General features: G+C 36.2%; 1 protein-coding gene and 1 pseudogene across 2 annotated transcripts in view; one reads left to right on the top strand and one right to left on the bottom strand.

The window, feature by feature from the left end:
- The window catches only part of Lhfpl2 (LHFPL tetraspan subfamily member 2), a 145,811-nt gene that overhangs the window by 33,439 nt on the left and 106,192 nt on the right, over positions 1–6,180 (top strand). The gene's annotated exons all lie outside the window — the stretch shown is intronic.
- LOC104858795 lies at positions 2,350–5,285 on the bottom strand (annotated as a pseudogene).

Raw genomic sequence — 6,180 nt, 5'->3', positions numbered from 1 at the left:
AAAAAAAAATGACTGCAAGGAAAAGGAATTGTCTGAAGTTTGAAACCTTTTTTTCTGGTAAGAAAACTATGGTTTTCAGATACCTAGATCAAAACTTTGCTTGCTGTTGGGCTAATCAGTAGGTTAGACAGTAGTAGTTGAGAGCACAGGCTATGGAGTTCAGGTGAGTTCCTTTAGCCCGCGAGCCTCAGTTTCCATCTTCCTAAAATGCATGTAATCTAATATTGCCTGCCTCTCTCTGAGGAATGGTAGGGTTAAAGGAGATACTGGGCTGTAATCAGTTAGGTGGCACAGGCTGGCTCCTAATCAGTGATCATAGATAGAGTTGTGAAGATTTGTTCTGGAGACCTCTGAGTTTGGTTCTGTGTGATATTAGCAAAGCCTTTGAATTCTGAGTCCTCTTGGTGTGTTTGCCGAATTCCAGGTCAGAGTTCCTCTGCCCAGGATAAGCTTTCAATATTACCTGTAAATTAATACTGATGGTGAGTTTGGCAGACTCCTCTACAAGGAGTTACTAAACAAGTAAGAAGAGTATCTAAGAAGAGTGTTGATTAGGTCTGTAGCTGACTTTTTTTTTTTCAGGGACAGATTTTGCAAATATTCACAAACTAGTATATACAGCAGAATGTTAATAGCCATTTAAAACACTTAACATTCAGTGAAACAAAATTTTAATAATTCAAAGCACATTTTAAGTAAAATTGTAGCATTTAAATAAAACTTTATTAGAACTTTAAAGCAAAATGCTATTCTTGATATGATTCATTTCTGTATCTATTATCTTCTAGATGATTAAAAAAAGAAACCCTGAAAAACCAACTTAGCAACTAACTTCTATATAAATTAAGCTAAATTCCCCAAACCAAGTTTTTTACATCACTGCTTTAGGTCCCGTTTGAAGTTTCTATCTTATAATTACAGAAAAAAATCATCACTTGAATTTGGCTAAATACATGCCAAAAAACATATTTTCTGTTTACTCCTTTAAAATATCTACATTTTACCATACTTTGGTTTGGCTTCCAGACCATTTTTTAAGGGTCTATTTTTTTTAATTGAGTTTATTGGTACATTTTAGGGATACAGTACAGTTACATTCATTGTTGGGATCTTGTATCTCTACATGACACGTCTTGGTTCTCATTTTTTCCCCATGTCCCTGCCCTCCCTTCACCCCCTCCTCCCCTCCCCATTTACAAAGATAAATCTGTTATATCTTTATATATCTTTATATATCTGTTATATCTGTGCTCTTAACTACTACTGTCTAACCTACTGATTAGCCCAACAGCAAGCAAAGTTTTGATCTAGGTATCTGAAAGCCATAGTTTTCTTACCAGAAAAAAAGGTTTCAAACTTCAGACAGTTCCTTTTCCTTGAAGTCATTTTTTTTTCTTTCTCATTGTATCTCTTCATTTATCTTTATTTCCATCTTTTCAAGGGTCTATTTTTTAAAATGGTCATTAAAATAACATTAAAAGCATAGTAGATATCAGAGTTTCGAAAATGGATTTCTACTTTATACAACTAGTACAATGAGGAATTTCTGCAGTTTACACGCCAACCGAAAACACAGATATAAGTTTATATTTTAGTAATTTCACTTTCACTGAACGTTTTATTAAAGGTAAGCTTATAGCCCAGCAGGTTAACATTTGTATAGAGGCACACAGGTTCAAATATTCTGTTTAGATGGTTCTGGCACACTGGAATGTTGTATTAAATTTGAAGTTAAGTTGTCCATCCAAGTTCTCATGAGATCAGCTGAGCACTCTGTGCATGCTCCATTACCAGCATCACACTCTTAAGTCTTCATTGATAATGCCAATCAGCCATTACTTTAAATCAGTTATTCAAAAAATCTGTATGGTTTCCATATCACTTCCTTTAAGTTAACTAAAAAAGATACTTAGGTTTTTATATACAAGGATCTTAAAAGATATAACAGAATTTTAAGTTTAGGACTGATGAAAATTTGAAAAGTTTTAATCTAGGAGTATATGTGCTGCCGAAGTGAGTACTGAAAAGATTTAGTATAGCTAATATTCTTATTATCATATTGCAACCAAGTCTCATATCTTCAAAAACTTAAATGAGAACTTCTGATCACAAACAGAAGCTTTCATTAAAATCCTACTCATTTTTTAGAAACTTGGAAATCCCTACTAACCAGGCTATTATTGGTTGGTTGATTTATTTAATAACCTCGACTGAACATGTAAGCAAAGGGTGTGAATAACCTCCCTCACAATTTCCTCCTTCTCACCTCCACTACGGCATGAGTTGTGCTCACCTGAGAACACTTTTCCCAAATGCACTTCCTGTTGGTGCACTATGAGTGGCTACATTTCAGCTTCTTTCTTTCTCATCTACCAGGTGTGTTTTTGTCTCTGTTGTGCTAGCACTGTTTTCTCCAGGGATGCCATCTGTTCGATCAGACACTACTTCATCAGTCTTAGCTGAAAGATCACTGCTACCTTTCTGAAGAATCTCTGTGGCTTCATACTCAGGTACCTCTGATGGTGTCAACGATTCCAAATGAACACTGCCTTGCTCACTAACATTAGAACTAACAGAATCAGGTTCATCTCTTTTCTTAAAAACTGATCAGTGCTAACATCACTTGACATTAACAGCAAATCCTTAGTGTTCTTTGAAGAAAACTTAGCTTCATTGGAGTTAGGATCTTCAGTCTGATCACATGAAGTTATATTTTTTGCATGTTGGCCCATCTTCAATTCCATTTCCTGACCAACATTCTGTATTTCTTTTTCCTTTTCCACTTTATCTGCACTAGTGTTTGAATCACAGCTAAAGATTTTCTTTGAGCTAGTTTCCTGATGTGCTAGACAGGTGTCTTTTTTTTTTTAATCTGAAACTGTTAAGTTTTCTTCCTTTTGTATTGCTGATGAGCCTTCAAGTAAATTTGCATCACATCCATGTTTTTCTTCTGATAAAGCTTCATCTTGCTTACTTTTGGGACTTGATGTTTCTGTTTCTCCTTCAGCCATATTTGGTCTTTCAATTTCCTTAGACATAGGTCTTTGTTCCTTAGTGGGAGCTTCATTTTTTAATTCAGAAAGATGTTCAGAAGTTGGGATACAAACAGAAACTTTCTGTTTCAATGTGGCAAGTGTGAATTTCATGTTGATTTAAGCGTGTGGCCATATTATCTAAGCTAGAAACATCAGATAGGAAATCACAATTAAGGCACTCTAGAGTAACGTCCCTGAGATCTTCTCAATGCTTCTTAAATATATAAAACCCTTTACTTGGACTACTATGAAAACTCCTCATATGATTTACATAGGCTTTGCTACAGCTGGTGTTGTATCTGCAAAAACTACAGTGGATGTACGCAGGAAAATGGTTTGCAAAATATTTTATTTCAGAACAACAGTTAATGCACTTGTGAACACCCCGGCCATACCTTAAGTTCCTCAATGCTATATTAACTTTACTCTTTTTATTGCTATTAGCCAATGTGCTTTGTTTCTTTTGCACATTAGAGATTTTTTATTTGTATTTAGATTTATTTCCAGTAGGCTTATTTCCAATTAGATTTGCTGGCATTAGATTTGAGTGTATTGGGTTTATTTTTGTTTAATTTTGTGAGATTTTTTTGCAGTTACGTTTTTTGTCCTTGGAGATGAGAGCTGAAGTGTAGAAATGCTTGCAGTAATAGAAGGTATAGGTGAAGATCCTGATTGAAGAGGTGCAACTGAAGCTCCAATAGTAACTTTTGTTCCAGGAGGCAATCCTTCTAGTTGTTTAGGTTTTACAAATGTTCAATGATGTTGAGTCTTATGATCCATTTTTTCCTTGCATGTAAAAAATTGCAGCCTGCACTTTGTACAATGATGTATTCCTTTTTTTGATACTTCATATAATGATGCATATAGGGTGTTGCAATTTTAATAACTATGAGGCAAAATGAACACAGCAAGTTCTTAGTGTTTTCATGAGATGTCCTAAAATGAACTTCTACATCAGAAAATGATGATGATCTATAATTGTAAGCCTGGCAGATATATGACATTTCACCAGGTTTGTGGTTGTCCTTCATATGTTGTAAAAGAACATGTTCTATTTCAAATAATAATTTACAGATTTTACAAATGGTATAAAATTCATGGGGGGTGTGAGTACTTTCAATGTGGCATTGCAGCTGAAAGTGTGTAGGGAACTGGCGGTAGCAATGCTGCAGGTGGTGTGGTTTTCCCAGCTCTTGCTGCTCTGCTTTTGGAGTTCCAAATGGTGTTTCATGTGGTTCATGAACTGAACATTATTTTTTAGAATTTTCAGCAACTGAAACATTTAATGGTTGTATGAGTCTTCTGTTCTTCCTGGACATCTCCTTCATGTTTTCCATAATAAAATTTATTAACTAACACGATCATTTTTCCTTTCTCTGAATCAACAGACTTATTTGTTTTGTTTGAAAATTCTGTTTTAGCCAGTCCCAAAAAATTATTTATCATGTCTGGACAACAGTACTTCATGCGATTTTTTTTTAGAGGATCCAAAAAATTGAGATGAATACTGCACTTTGGACCAGCTTTTGGAAAAGGTGTACCATTTTTAGACTGATCTGATGAGGTATGTATACCTTTTGATGGCATAGCCTGGGAAGATGCCTAGGAAGGAGATTTAATTGAAGGAAACGCAGCTGAGAAATCTGTTCCAGAAACACTTGCACCGGGCTTAGGCTTTTTTGGATTAACACTGTTTACTTCAGAACCTGAAGGATATTTTGATGAACTTTTGTGCGCACCTGTTATAGAAAGTGTTTGTTCCCCTTGGTAAAGTGATAATCCTGTATCCTGGGTCAAATCAAACAGTAATTCTGTAGAATTATTAGATTCAACTTGTGATGGATTGCTTATCTAACCAGGTTTAGAAAAAAGGTTAAACAATAACAGAGCTATTTGAAGATTAGATTTAGGATGAAAATTTACTGGTGAGGCAGACACTGGATTTGATCTTGAGTTTGTGTAGTGTTAGCTTGTAGGCTTGAATGTAGCCATAATACTGCAACTGAGTGTGCCATTCTTTATTCCCCTTGAGTACAAGCCTGGGTTAACTCTATTCAAAATATTTGAAATTGCTGGTTTTGAACTTGCTATCTCCCCAACAAAGATTGGTTGTTCTTCTTCCTCCTCCTCCTCCTCCTTCTCTTTTTTCCTTCTTCCTTCTTTCTTCTGCCATGGTTCCAGCTCTTCTTCACATTCCATAAAGAGTTCTGCCATTTTTGAATTATTTTTTGGTTGAAAAGGTTGTCACCCATCAAGTTGCAGAGCTGACTTTCTGTAAATTGTCACCTAAGTACATGTGACTCCAAAACAAGGTAATAAGTTATGCCTCCATTTTCCTTCCTGTAATCCCAGCACTCAGGAGGCAGAGGCAGGAGGATCACTGCAAATTCAAGGCAGCTCAAGGATATAGAGGAGGAACTCAAGGCCAGCTTTTAATCCTAGCCACTCTCAGCTTCTTGGGAGCTGAGGCAAGAGGATGGGCTAGCTTGGGCAACCTAGTGAGAAACATGAGTGGAGTGGGTCGACCTGATTGCAGCCCTGAGGAGGAGAAGGAGGAAGAGGAGGAGCGTGTGGCCAAGGCAGTGGCTCTGTGGAAGAGCACTTCCGGGCTGGTGAGCCTGTAGCTAACTTGTAACCTGTTGTGGTACCATACTTTTTAATTTGGGTGTAAACAAAGAAAAAAATTGAGAAGTACATGGTTCTTTCAGTCCAGTATTTCCTTAGCTTGAATAAAATGCTTTTAGAGAAGCTGGTGTAAAGGATTTTAAGTGGCTTGGGTTTTTTAAAGGTTGCAACCTTAGCTTTCTGTGACATTAACAGAAACCTTTCTACTTATGACCAACTCATTCTGAAATGTCAAAAAAGTGTCAGCATCACTTATACCTTAATTCTTTTCTACTTCTGTTCTTCACTGCCATGATTGCATTTCTGGATCAATGACTGTTGTTTTTCCAGGGTTTATGTCAGGTAGTGTCTCCTCTTCTAGAAATTTCAGTGGAAACTCTTTTCAGTGTGGTACCATACTTCATGACTGTTTTGTTTTGTTTTGGTTTGGTTTTTGAGGAGACTAAATGGTGTGTGTGTGTGTGTGTGTGTGTGTGTGTGTGTGTGTCTTTTTCCACATTAATTTAATTTTTAAAGGTTT

The sequence above is a fragment of the Fukomys damarensis genome, unplaced genomic scaffold, assembly GCF_012274545.1.
Source record: "Fukomys damarensis isolate Sample0158 unplaced genomic scaffold, DMR_v1.0_HiC HiC_scaffold_1, whole genome shotgun sequence".
In the NCBI taxonomy this organism is placed as follows: Eukaryota; Metazoa; Chordata; class Mammalia; order Rodentia; family Bathyergidae; genus Fukomys; species Fukomys damarensis.
The sequence above is the reverse complement of the archived record's forward strand: the minus strand, read 5'-3'. Positions and strand labels throughout refer to the sequence as shown.